The following is a 13872-nucleotide window of genomic DNA, read 5'->3' on the forward strand; positions in this document are numbered from 1 at the left end:
AGCAATGGTTGAGTCCAAATATGGGTAATGGATAGAAGCAACAGTGATTAACATGAAGAGGTTAATATTGGAGACGTTCTTAATTTCAGACAATCCAGCCACAGCCCTATTTTATTGTTTAGAGTTGGATATACACTCTAGGCTTCTTAATTGCGGTGTTTCACGTTTCCATGTCAATTTTAGCTTAGCAATTAGCATGGCTTCGCCATCTTCTGTTTACTTTCTGTCTTGTCATCTCTTTGTGAGAATGATCCTCGCTAGAAGTGTAGCTTATTCGCTGCCATGGACGCGATGATTAGTGGTTGTAACCACTAACTATCACCCACTACTGACTTAGGAGTGACTGTAACATATTTAGCCGCACTAACTAGCCAGCCGATGTTTATTGCTAGCTAGCTGTGGCGTAAGTAGTAACGAAATTGCCTTGATAGTGTTTAAACAGCAAAAAGCAGCAAGGATGGGTTACACTGTTTATTATGGCCGCACTTTTACAAAATGAAAAAAACAAATTAAAACATTGTTGGTAATATGCTACAGTATCTTTAATAAAATAAAAGCAAATGTTACATGTGTCATGGTGGGATCTGATGAAATGCTGTTGAAGCTCTCCCACTGCCTGTTTTATGAGATTTTCAACAGCTTGAGAAAAGGAGCTAAAACAAGACAATGAGTCAGCGTCTTTATTTCCCGCCCATGATTTGATGTATTGCAGTGGGACAGCTGTAACAGAGATGGAGCACCTCCGCAAAGCTATACATGCCAGGCTTCCATTTAAAGCGGTCTGACTGTGCGGCTGCAGTTCCGCTCACTTTGAGGGTGGCGAGCGCCCTGACTGGGAGGGAGGAGCGTTCTCCTGCATAAACCATCTGCTCCTCGCGTAATTACATCCTCATGGGTGTCATCACTCTCCACTCCGCGGCCTCTTGGCCAAGGGGGCAGCGGGGCCAATAGATGGCCATGCTGCCTCACACACACACACACATACATAATTGATTAATTAATCAATCAAAAGTTAAGATAGGAGAATCTGGGATTATTTCACCTTTCCAAATCTGAAGAAACGGGTAGGTGGGAAAGGCTTTTTTGTGTTCCTAGTGGCAAGGTACATCGAGGCATTCATGGATGAACTTGTTGGAAGAAACACCATCAAACACCAAGAACAGACACACGTAAACATCTGACAGAACAGCTGTCCCCAACTACCATGCCGCGGACCTTAATTGCTTGTATGCACTTCTAGTTGAAATTGCACAAACATGTTTGTTTGTTGCTGTTGTTACATGTCAGAAAATGTAGCTATAAGCAAACGTTTGGATTTTGACCCCACTGTGATGCTACTGTAATAAGCTAAGTTGAACTGGACGTTTGCGAGGGTGAAGCGTGTACGATAAATCTTGAGGTCGATTGATCAAAAGGTAAACCTCATGAATGTCGGTTGAGAAATAACCAAGTTTGAGTTGTTGTACTACACATACATTGCCTTTGACAGGAACGTTGCCCCCACCAACATGGCCGCTATGTAGGCACATCACTAAGATACAGTGCGCAGGCTCATCTAGTTTTCTATTCATATCTGTGGTTATAACATTGCATCAAAGACATAAGCCAAGTGCTAAGGCTAAAGAAATCATCATTGTTAGTCTTAAGCTAATGTTAGCATAAGTAGCTCGCTGACATTGACGTTAATGTTAGCGGATAATTAGCCAAATAGCCTGAAGAGAAGACTGTCCCTCTTCATCAGAAATTGAATCAGCTACAACACGTTTCCTTTTTAGATGCTCATTTATCAACGCCGAGTTAAAATGAAAGGCTCGTTGTTGTCTCGCAGGTTTTGCATCGTATTTACTCTTTAGTACTTTGGGTGAAAATGCTCCCAAACTTTCGAGCTGTTGTTAACCGGTTAGCCATGATACTGTTACCATATTACTCTTACATCACAGCTGACCTGGATGTGCGTAAAGGAGAGAAAATTAAAGACAGCGCAGATCTGAGCAATTGTGAAACATATACCTCAGAGGCGCAGTACGTTAGAAGTAGTCATTTTATCAAGTCTTTAAATGGAACTTTATGTCCTAGAATTTGTGTGTAATGGAGTGTTCAGTTTTTGGTTGTATACTAACAGAGCTGCAACATTGCCTAACACAACACCCCAAGGCATTTATGTTAATTTTGTTTGTAACTGCCAGTGTTACCTCAATTAAAATTCACTCTGTGTCAAAACGGTCTTGTTTTGCTCCAATGTGTCTTCAAGCAGTTTATTTATTTTTGCTCCACTTTATGGTAGCCACACCTCAATGCATACGCCCATTCAAGTGATTGAATGGCAGCAACTCTGCAAATGTTTTAATTAACTGCCTCCCCATTGATTTCCACTGCAAAACAAGAGCATCTCACTAAAGTATGAATGCTCTCCATATAAATGAAGACATTTAAATAAAAAAAAAAAAGAAAAGAAAAAAAAGATGAACACTAGCACTCAGCCCGATTTAAATAAGCCAAAACCGGAGCTGTTTAAATATTCATGTGGGATTTATGCATGAAGCAAACAATGTGAGTTCTTTTAAAGTCAGTTTAGAGGCTAGCTTTTAGATGTTTAATATGATGATAGCCTGTTTCAAATGACCTCTTGAATAGATGTACATTCAGCCATAATGTTTAGAAAGCATCATAAAATCTATATGTGTGACGTGTGTTAATGGAGATGACGCGTGCAGATGTTTTCATGCGCAGCCTGTCAAGTCAATACGTCAGCGTAGCATCATCTCATACGGCGCCCATGCTACGCTGACAGTTTTGCTATTAATCATAGTCACTGCAGTCGCGCCACCTTTCACTCTTCATATTCCACACTGGAGATGAGTGCCTCATTTCCATAGTAATAAATAATTTCATATTGTGATGCTATTTTCTGTGCCCGTGCATATTTACTTACAGGGTTAAGTGTATATTTACATGTACGCGAGTGCTTGACATTTGGGATTCCACGAGTTTGTCAGACTGCAAATATTGTGACATTTAAAATAATCAAGGAATAATTGTGTTTGTTTTCAATCCTGAATAGTAATAAACGTGCATATATATATATATATATATATATATATATATATACACAGACGCTCCCCTACTTACAAACATTCGAGTTGCGAACAACGGTACATACGAACATTTCTGCGCGTACAGTATGTCGAAAAATGTTCGGAAAGAAATGCTGTAAGTTAGATTTTGTATTGCGCGTAGTGCTTCTTTCCGCCGCTAATACCGACGATTGGCGCTGTGAGAGCTCATTGGAGGCTGAGCAACGTGGCGAGGAGGAGGAGGAAGGAACGCCGGTCCCCATGAAGCAAGAAATAACTTTTGAAGCCGATTCCAGCGACGACGAAGAATCTCTCATGATATAAAATCCTCCTCTTCCTCCTCCTCCATCATCTCCTTAAGCATCGATTACATCTTCCAAAAGTAAGTTGAACTTCATTTTATTTATCTTATTACGTACATGTACATACTGTGTGTGTGTCTTTCGCTCTCTCTCTCTAACATACGTAGTACAGTACAGTACTGTACGTATTCTCTCCATTTTATTAAGTTTTTTTCAGTACAAACCAATGCAGGTTACTTGTACAAGCCTTAAACATACTTATATAAACCTTCAATATACTTATATAGGCTTTAAACATAAATTATAATACAAAATATAGCACTGAAGCAACTTACGAACAAATTCACCTTACGAACGATCGTCCGGAACGTAACTCGTTCGTAAGGTGGGGAGCGTCTGTATATATATATATATATATATATATATATATATATATATATATATATATATATATATATATATATATATATATATATATAAATAATCATTGAACATTCGTTTTTGTTTCCTGGTATAAAGCTTACCTAAATGATCAAAATGTAAATTTTTAAATTTACCCCGTAAAATACAATTTGCTCAGCCTGAATATGTTCAAACGCTACAAAGTAAAATATCATAATGGCCCAAAATGAAAGAAAGACCATATGATGAATATTCAGGCCTTTGTGTAAATCTGAACTCTGTCTCATTTCCTCCTCATGACTAAGCCGGGCTGCTTAGAGCGAGAAAGGTCAAAATAATAGCGCGCTGTTACAGAACCTTTATATGTCATTGAATATGTCATTCAGGGTAATGGCTATCGTAGGATGAGCATGTCCTGTCTGTTGTGATGTACGACGTGCAGAGTGCTGCTGTAGAAAACAGCCTGTAGAGCAACTTATACAGAGTATACAGTATGTGATCTGGGTTACGCTGCTAATGACAGCACGGAGGATCAAATGTCTAGTGCACTAAATGGATTGGCGCTTCATTACTAAGTTTAATTTGTAAACTTTTTGGACCAAATCAGTGTGCATGTAGTGCTTGTAGCATACTAGCATGGAGTTGATTGTGACATTGTGGCTAAATTTCGAACAGTTTGTTCATTTTTTTAGTTAAGCAGCTCACAAACAATGGGCTCCGTTATTTAATTTAATTTCCCACTTGGTGGCTGGGTAGGCACTCCAGAGACAACCATTTGTAAACAAGCAATTAAAAAGACCATTTTCCATAATGTTCCCCTTTAAAAACATAATCTGTGCAGTTAATAAAGTTTTATGAAGGTCAATGAACTTTACCCACAATGCTAATCCAACCTTGTGTTTTCCAAAACCATATTGCAAATGCCCTTCATCAGTATTTGTAGAAAAGGCTACAAAGTTGTTTATTCCTTAAGTCTACCGTGTTCAACTTTGCTAATTACGTATGATGTATGATTCTCATTTACTTGTCTGTAAGCATCTTGTCAAAACCAGCCAAAGCTTGTTCCCACCAATTGCTTGTTAAGAGTGTTTAGACTACGTTTCCCATACGCACGTTTTGCGCACGTGCAGTAATCACAAGTTGATGTTGCGCTGCTAAACTAGACACCGGAAGTGTTACCATTTCAGTTTCAAAATAAGAGCGCACAGCGGAAGTGTTGTTTTAAATGATGCTAGCTCAACTGCGCTTGTTTCATTTGCCTTGTTTACTGTGAGTGCCTTAATCTACGTTGCATGCATTGCTAATTGATCTATTTATTGTCTTTGTTTAGGAAACCACACACACACACCTAACACTCACACCTTACACCAATAGCCCACGAATACTTCATATCATTTGGAACTTTGCTCCGAGTCGGCCTCTAGTGGTGTTTGGCCAACACACCGGTGTGAAGACAGCTCATTCACCTGAATCAGTGAACTATTAGTATAACTCCCCTACAGTATTGATACAATTCGACATACTGTAAGTCAGTATGCTTGTATGTATTTAATTAGCATTCAACCCCCACCAGCCACCCCCGACCCCCATTTCATTCGAAATCTGTGTCGTGTAAAACAATCCCTGAAATAGCCTCCAATGAAGGCAAGCAAATGAGCGGTCCCACATGACCATGCGGACGCCCGCCGGGTTCATGTGCCTTCATCTGATTGATGATGTCGGCACGCCGTGCGCGTGTGTGAGCCGAGATAATGATGTCAGCACTATCGATGTTTTTTTTCGAGGTGCTCCACAAAACCACATGTGGACATGCGAGTTCCTAACTCTGTGGAGGCAATCCCTCAAAAGTGAGCGTGTGCGCTCAGCAGAATGCCATTCATCACTTTCACCCTCTCTCAGACAAGTTTCTAATCTCGCAGAAGAACTTGGCCCTTTTTCCCTTGAAACTGCAACTGCAATCAAGTCGTCTACGCGATTCCCTCCGAGAAGCAGACAAGGTCTTGCCCAAAAAGTACGATGGGGTCTCTCTGGAAGGTGGGCAAAATCGATATGGAATTGAGTCCACCTCCTGCAATGGGATCCTTGCAGGTAGTGTCAATTTAACTCATGTTCGTTCATGCATGCGCCATATTGTCACCCAAACCTCGTTGACTAGATAGTTGTATCACTTTTTATACTTTTCTTAGAATCAATACATCATATATAAACAAAATGTATGCCAGATGAAAGACCAAAGGTATATTTTTTGTATTCATGTCATTTTCATACTTTGTGTCAGTGCAGAGTTATAAGCCATCAAATACAGTGAGCATGTGACATGTTGCCCCACCAATGGGTAAGTTGTCACACTATATGGGGTAAGGTGTCACACTTGATTTTGCAACTAATAAAACTAATTATCCTTGTTCTTTTTCTTCTTTTTCTTTTTTACAGCCAGATAAATTGTTTATCATTCAGCTTGAAAATTTAGCAAAGTCATTGAGCAAACTTTAACGTACAATATTATGAAACAGATTAAAGTCCTTTGGAACTGCTGGCATGTAGGTTACAGCTCTCAGCCTCAAATACCTGTTCTGCTTCCCTTAAATTGGAAAAAAATAAATAAATTTAAATAAAGCATTTTGGTTAATGGATGGATGGTTCTTTATGAAACTTAAACCAGTTCTGACATGTGGGCATACTGTAGTTCAAACAACTGGAAAATCCATTTTTAAACAATGAAACACAACCTGGCAATCTAATTTCCTCACTCTTCAGACTCATCATCTGAAGAACAATTCTGGCATACGAAAATAGAGTTGCCAGAGAATCTTCATCAGCCCATTCTTTGAGTATGTGACAACAAACCCCAAAATGACTGAGACAAGTTGCCCCAAAATACCATGTTGGCTAATACTTGCTCTAGTTTAAAGTTAGCTTAAAACAGAGCAGTGACTGAGGCATGACAAGATGCCTAAATCTCTTTTCTAACGAGTCCACATGATTTGCTGCAAGAATTTGTCTATGTACGACTTCTGTTTCAAAATATAAAGTTGAACATTTTTACTTTGGGTTGTGAAAAACAGATAACTGGCACTCATCTCAGCTCACAATGTACTATTCTCTTCTAAGACAGGACACAACCTCTGACCATTAATACGAAGAAAACTAGTATTCCACTTTTTCGTCGCGCCCTCTGGTGGACAAGAAAACTGCAATGTGACAACTTACCCATGATACAACTAGCCCCGGTCTCCCTAACTCTATGAGAGTACTCCTCCCAACCTTGGTTTTATGTCATTGTCTTTGCTGTAAGAAAATCAGGAGCAATTCCAGGCTTCGTACTTTTGGCTAAACGTTTTCCTGCAGGCGAGGTTCCAAAAAGCATTGAAAGCAGTGACGACCCCTGCTGAAGGCAACCCATATCTCTAATGGCATTCTAATGTGCCAACGCTTTAGCAAACAAAGAATCATGAGCCAAGTCGTCATTAACGATTCACAGTCACATTTTCCTTTACACAGTCGAGCTCTCTTGTATGCAATGAGCCCTGCGTTTATTTTCACTCAGTGTCCAGAAACTGTTCTTCGGAGCATAAAGACCATCCGAGTTTTAGTTACACTTCAGTAAAACCAGACTACTCTTCCATGTAGTGATAGACCGATATGTCTTTTCCAGGGCCCATACCGATAAAGATTATTACTAGTCAAGGAGGCAGATAACCAATATTTGGAGCCAATATTTAATTGCAGTAAAACAGAAAATATTAACGTCAAAAATAAAAAACTTAACTTTGTTGAAATGCCATTGAGCATATTTGTTCAAGCTTTGTTTTTCTTTTAATTTAACTCTTTGACTGCCAGACGTTTTCAGAAAAGGGATGTCGCCAGTGCCAGCCGATTTAAGCATTTTGACTGATCTTTCAAGGTCCACAGAAAATGTTGTGTTTGGACTATGGAAACACACATACTACCAAATTAAAGATTGAACTCTCATCTTTCATCAGAAAAAGTTTGTTTCTACCTTATTCCGTTATTCAGTAATCAACAATAGAAAATTGTTAGTTTCACCGAAATGCTCTGTTTTGAAACAAAAAGCGGAGAAAAAGAGCTTTTTGAGAAACGATGTTATTTCATGCACTCTAGTGAATTCTACACTTCTTTTTGTCCATGAATGATGCCACAAACACCTAAATAGTGCTTTACTTCTGTAATACACCACCACCAACAATGAAAAAGTGTTTTTGGATTGCAAAATACGTTTATTTCCATTCAACAGTGTAACAATTTGACAAAACAATTTCGCAAACTATTTACAAGTGTGTGCAACTGTGGTACTACTTACAATTATGTGGATGTTTCAAATACAGTTTTTCTTTTTGTAACGCTCTCCTGCGTGCAAGGAGAGGGACCAGGATTTGCACAACAGATTACTTTCACTTTCGATTGTCCCTTTCGCGTGCAGACGTTACACTTTCTTGACGGCCTTTTTTTCCGGGGAATAGCAAGTAGCAGACTGTACCCACTTCTCCGATGAATATGCATTGGACTCGGGGCACTCTTCGTCGTCCGATTGAACGTCCGCCTGAGCGTGCTCCGCGTTTTCCGGTGTTAGCATCGCTAGCCCGTGAACCTTTATGACGTCGTCATAGCCGCCGCGTCAGCGCTTCCAACTTCGGCGTCAACCTCGGAGTCACCATCATCATCATCGATGATGATCATCGTCGTCATCAATGTGCTCTTTAGCGTTGGTCGATGCTTTTCGTCTTTGAAAAAAAACTGCTCGAGCGTGAGCTGCTTGCAAACCGGTCGCCATGTTCTCTTCTCTTCCCTTTCCCAGCCATTGTCCCCTCTAGCTCCACCTCACGTCTTCTACTGACGCCTACCCAATCTTGTCAAAAGAGAGTCATCGCTGCCCTCTAGGGGCCAAAAATAGTCATTAGGCTCACTAGACCTGCTTGAAACTTTCACCACAGCTGGGCAAGGCTTTACTCCACCCGTTTCAATTTTTATTTTTTTTTTAAATGGGTGGACGTCTTTGAACGCCTTTGGCGCTCCTCCGTAGGTTTTTGCAGAACGTCATTTAACGTCTTTGGCAGTAAAAAAGTTAAACATAAAAGAGAATAGACAACATTTTTGTTCAAATTTTGAACAAAAACAAAAAGTACATGGAATTCCCAGCAGCATCGGCATATGACACAGCATCTCTTATAAAATGACATTTTAATAGATACATTAATAAAAAGTTCCCTGAAGTTAAACCAGTTTTAAACTCATCTGTTAAGATCAGTGAGTGATGAATGCTGGCGAACTTAGTGAATTTTGGGTTTCTGTCAGTGTTCGTAAAAGGTTACCAAAGATGTTCGCAAATAGTAAAAAATTGTCTGAACAAAAACATTTTTACAATACGAAAAACTGCTTGGGACGAGTAAAAACGGTCTGTTAAGATTTTGCAACCTTTTGCGACATTTTACAAACCCCGACCAAAGCCCAAAATTCACTTCGTCCACAAGTATTTGCCGCTCAGTGATATAGCAGCTTTATCGGCCTTCTGACCGATATTCGTTAAAATACCAAATATCGGCACCGTTAATCGGCCCGACTGATAATCGGTCTTTCCCTACTTCCATGTCTTTTCTTCGCTAAGCATCGCAATCCCGATGACATGAACGTTGTCCATTGTGGTGTCCAATAATTCATGATGTCAAATATGGGGGTTGTTTTAAGGACGAAGACATGACATTTTCTTTCTCCCGAGTGACGGAAGGACTAAACAGAACCACCATTTTACAAAACAACAAACCTGTAACTGTAATGTTGTTGGATGTCCAGATTAGCATTTTATAATCCAGACAGACCCAAAATTAATCAAGTTCTTGTCTTCAACGATAATCGACGAATGTAGCTGTGTGGATGGACACTGTTTACTGTAGGTCGATGGATGCCATGTTGATTCTGTGGGCTGAATTGTAAATGAAGTGAATGAAAAAGGAAATCCCCCGTTGACGTGAGCATATTACTTAGCGGGAGGAAAAGAAACGAGAGCATTCCCCTGGAAGCGACGAGGGAAATCGAACGGTAGATAGACGACGGGTGGAAATGATCTTTCTGCTAAATTTGGCGCAAGCCTCTCTTCATGTCTTTTCATAATGCCTCATGTATGTTCATGCTGTCCATAAACCAAATTAACAAAACTCCAAAAATATTTACGACAGACGTACAATATCACTGGGTTAAATTCTTAATTTTGTTTTGGCCTTATAATTATTATTTTTTCATTTATTTATTTATTTAAATATTTATTATTGTTTATTATGTTGAATTACACACACATTTATGTATTTATTTTATAATTTATTATTTTATATAATTAAAAAAAAATCTGAACGTTTACACCTCATCCTTTGAGCTCTCTTCCACCTTTTCCACCATTTTTTGGGGAGAAAAAGATTTTTTCCTTCATTTGTCTTGGTCTACAGCTTTATTTCTAAAATAGTAGGAACATTTGAACCCTTAATAAATGCAAATGGAATTAAAACCGGAAGGAAATCTTGTCACGATAGCAGTGTGGGAGGGATGGAAGGATCACAAAATTGTGTCTCCCAAATTCATGTGCCATATTTTAAATGAAAAACAAATTCTGTTCTACTGTATGGTGTATCGGGAGTATACATTATGAATGCACTCTATTACCACCCAAAATTAAATGAATAAATTTAAAGGCAATACGTTTTCCGTCCGACATAAGCGCTGGTGGTTGGGCAACACCCCAAAATAACCATCAAATCGACTTGATGGTCGAGATGACTTCATCAGAGTGATCTTTAGTTCGTTTTGCCGTCCAACCCTCCCCACCCCGTTGGGTTACCATGGTAAGACATTTGACATTTTAGTGTGCAATCATCATGAGGAACCTTGATGTGGAGATCAGACAGACATCAACTGGCTTTAAAGTCTTCACTTATTTGGCCTTTATGTGAACTGTGAGCGGGCACGGTCAATTTACAGAAAAGGTGATTCCTTCATCAATGACGTCACGTGGAAAATTACGATTATCACATAGAAAGGAACGAGTGACGAGTACGTTATCGGCTATTATCAAAGTTAACATCAACTAATTCGATGTCCATCCATCCATCCATCATCTACCGCTTATCCGGGGTCGGGTCGCGGAGGCAGCAGCTTTAGCAGGGAAGCCCAGACTTCCCTCTCCCCAGCCACTTCAGCCAGCTCCTCTGGCGGGATCCCAAGGCGTTCCCAGGCCAGCCGAGAGACATAGTCTCTCCAGCGTGTCCCGGGTTGTCCCCGGGGCCTCCCGCCGGTGGGACATGCCCGGAACACCTCTCCTCTCTAGGGAGGCATCCGAACCAGATGCCCGAGCCGCCTCAACTGGTTCCTATCAACGCGGAGGAGTAGCGGCTCGACACTGAGTCCCTCCCGGATGACCGAGCTTCTCACCCTATCTCTAAGGAAGAGCCCGGATACCCTGCGGAGGACTCGTATCCGGGATCTTAAACATCCACCGCGTCCCGGAAACTCATTACAAGCGGCCGAAATGAGTTTCCGGGGCGCGGTGGATGTTTATATTTATAATCTAAACGTTTATTACTACCAACAAATATATTCAGGACAAATTTGTTTGGTGGAAAAAAAATCCAATAATAGTAATAGTAAATAAAAATGTAACAAATATTAACCAATGAAAATCTGAATATTATAAAAAATATTATTTAGAAGAAAAAAAAAAGATATCAAACTGAAAATGCTACTGTATTTGAATCAGTCCATTGCTGTAGCACATGTTCATTGATGGCTGCCAGCATGTCCTAATGAGACACCTGCTTCCACTCTAAATTGATTAATTAGCACATTGCCATCACCTGTCGCACCATCAACTCGCACAAGCAGGGCACTTTTTGAGGGGCACCTGGACAATACAATACAAGAGCCTTATCAAAAACGTCCAATGAAAACATTGGCATTGTGGGTTTCTTAACATAATGAAATTATCACTGTTGAATAACATAAAATAATAATAATAATAAATGTGTTTTACAATGCCATGATTGCATCCAAATCGATGTTGCTGCATTTGAATAAACTTTCAAATTAAATTTAATGAGTTGCCAACAACCTCAGATTATGGACATGTTTCTTGTACTGATGGCTTTACTGCTGCCACTATCAAATATTTATAGAATCGATTAATCTATCGATTGTTCAAATGATTAATCGACTAATTGGATTTCAGACTACAGGACTACAGAAATCAGTGAACAATTATTGTTAACAATTTACATTTTAAATTAAGAAATGGCTCCAAACAACTACTTGATTATTAAAATAATTGTTGATTCATTTGATAATCGATTAATTTTACTAATTTTGACAGCTCTAGATGACTTAGTAATATTTGTGAGTGTTTAACCATTTGCCATTTCATTACAAGCTGAAAGTAGTCCTTTTAAAAAATTTTTTTTTTTTTTTTTACAGTGATGACTGTAAAAAGTTGGATTTAGTTTGCAGGTGCTAAAGCTGTTTAAAATTGTTTTTTTTTTTATTAACGGAAACTCAGAAATCCAAGAACATTCACAGCTGGAAATAAGCAGCTAATAAAAGATCTACTTATTATTTATGTTTACACATGATGTGTGGGCAGACACTCCAAAGACCAAACTATTTACTTTTCAAGACATTAAGAAGTCAATTTTCCACAGAATGCCCCCCTTAATGTAAAACTTAGTTCTTTTATCCAAGCTCGATAGGAGAAAAAAAAAAAGCTTCTTTCACAGGCGTATAATGGCAAAACTAAAACAAAGCGACAGCCTGGGTGGAATCCAAAGACAAATGACTTGTAATGATGTTCTTCAGGATGTGACGTTAATGGCTGCCATGCGTTGCCGGTTGCGTTGTGTGAGACCGACAACGCTTACTCGGAGAGCTGAAAAGTGGGTCAGCCGGCCCACTGAGAGTCCGCCTGCTCAGTTCGCCGATGTGGAACTAAGTTTTCCTGCATCAGGAACACAGCCAGCAAGGCGTCTTGCTCTCCCAAACGATGGTCGGTTTGTCCAAAGCACCTCATTTTGGTTTTCATGCTGGGTGACTCCATGTTTTGCCAAATGTCAACACAAGCTTAAAAAGATACTATGTTGTACTTAGCTGTATGTCACTTTGCATATAGAGAGGCAGATTCATCTCAGGGTCATGAAGAAAAGTGGCTGTATCTCCATTTAAAAGATTTTAAATAGTCTTAGTGCTTGAGTAAAGACAAGAGCTGTCAAAATTAATCGATTAATCGACCAGTAATTGATTATCAAATTGATCGACAACTATTTTAATAATCGAGTAATCTCTTGAACCTTAGTGCTTGCATAAAGACGAAAGCTATCAAAATTAATCGATAACTATTTTTAAAATCAAGTAATCGTTTGGAGCCATTTTTTCTTATTTAAAATGGTCCAAATCGTCTGATTTCTGCATATTAATGGTAATTGTTCACTGATTTCTGAAGCCCTCCATGAAAAAAAGACTGATTATCTTCTGTGTTTAATCAAAATAAGACATTTGCAAATATCTGTTTTTACTTTGGAAAATAATGGCCGAACTGGTAACAGTACAACATCAATCCCCCATTTTTACTAAAACCATTATACGAATACGAAGTACGAAATAAGCACAAATCACTGGTTAATAAATAGTAATCACGGGGGAATGCATTTGCAATACATCTTAATGCAAAATTTAAATGAATCAGATTAGTCGATTAATCGGTTGAATAATTGATCAATTATTCAATTCTAAAAATATTCGATAGTGACAGCACTAATAAAGACATTATGCACCATATCATGATTGCTGTGTTTTTAATGGAGACATACTGTGGAAAATGTACTTTTTAATTGCTTGCATACAAATATATGGATTGTTAAAATAGCACAACATGGTCCTAAAGTGGAAGAATCCAGAAAAGGGACAAAAAAAAATAATATGATAATCAAGATAAAAGAAATCTGCCCGGCAGTACCAAAGACACTGCAAAAGCTTTGCTTGACCGTCCAATAGAAATAGTTTCCTTGCTGGCACCCTACAACCTTTCATTTTAGCAGCCATCTTGTATA

The sequence above is a fragment of the Vanacampus margaritifer genome, chromosome 4 (assembly GCF_051991255.1).
Source record: "Vanacampus margaritifer isolate UIUO_Vmar chromosome 4, RoL_Vmar_1.0, whole genome shotgun sequence".
NCBI classification, from domain to species: domain Eukaryota; kingdom Metazoa; phylum Chordata; class Actinopteri; order Syngnathiformes; family Syngnathidae; genus Vanacampus; species Vanacampus margaritifer.